This window comes from Penaeus monodon, chromosome 24 (assembly GCF_015228065.2).
Source record: "Penaeus monodon isolate SGIC_2016 chromosome 24, NSTDA_Pmon_1, whole genome shotgun sequence".
NCBI classification, from domain to species: domain Eukaryota; kingdom Metazoa; phylum Arthropoda; class Malacostraca; order Decapoda; family Penaeidae; genus Penaeus; species Penaeus monodon.
The window spans coordinates 35,928,161-35,928,985 of record NC_051409.1 but is presented as its reverse complement, the minus strand read 5'-3'; the positions used below and the strand labels follow the sequence as shown (position 1 = coordinate 35,928,985).

The 825-nt window shown below is 29.5% G+C and overlaps 1 protein-coding gene across 1 annotated transcript in view; it reads right to left on the bottom strand.

The window, feature by feature from the left end:
• LOC119588751 (pollen-specific leucine-rich repeat extensin-like protein 2) overlaps window positions 1-825 on the bottom strand; it is a gene marked incomplete in the record, with an annotated part of 10,496 nt that overhangs the window by 2,248 nt on the left and 7,423 nt on the right.

Below are 825 nucleotides of genomic sequence, written 5' to 3'. Positions count from 1 at the left end.
ACTAACCAAAAAGCAAAGAAGGGATGTTGAAAGTCATTCAGTACACAGTATTCAGTCCAAAAATTTATACAAATAATTTTTTGCTCTTTCAATTAATTCTTGAATAATAATATGTTCTCTTTCAATAAATGTATAGTGTTATTTTCTACAACCAAGATAAGATAAGTACACCAACCGCAAATAGTGATAAATTCAATGAAAAAAAAAATCGTTAAAAAAGTTAATGAATAAATAAATAATAATAAAAAATAAATAATACAAAATAAGTTCCAGTGGCAATCAACATTTAATGTAAACTATTACGTGCAGAGAAAGTTGTTATTGAGTTTTGAGGAGGAACTTTTATCAAGCAAGTTTTCTGATATGATTTTAAAGCCCAAACTGAATTAATTCAATATATTTATTCGACATGAAATATCAATGGAAGGTTCTTTAACCACTGACACCACTTAACATAATATTATCAATGTAATTATACGAAGATTTATGAAAATCTTGTTGTGGAAATCTAACATATCAACCAAAACGCCATGAAATCTAACCTCCCAAAATATATATATTTTTTTCAGAATTCCAAAGACCTCAGACCAACTACTAGGAAAAAAGAAGAAAAAGAAAAATCGTAAAAAAGAAAGAAAGAGAGAAAACGTACTGAAAGTGTTGCCTACTTGAGTGGAAAACCGAGAACGTGAAGGTTGTGAAAGTGAGTTAAATGAACACGAACATGATGAAGAGCATAGCGAATTAAGGAAAAGTAATTTACAGAGTGCAAGTAATGGTTTGGTGGATTCAGAGGGAAAATAGTGAAAGGGAGGTAAACGAACG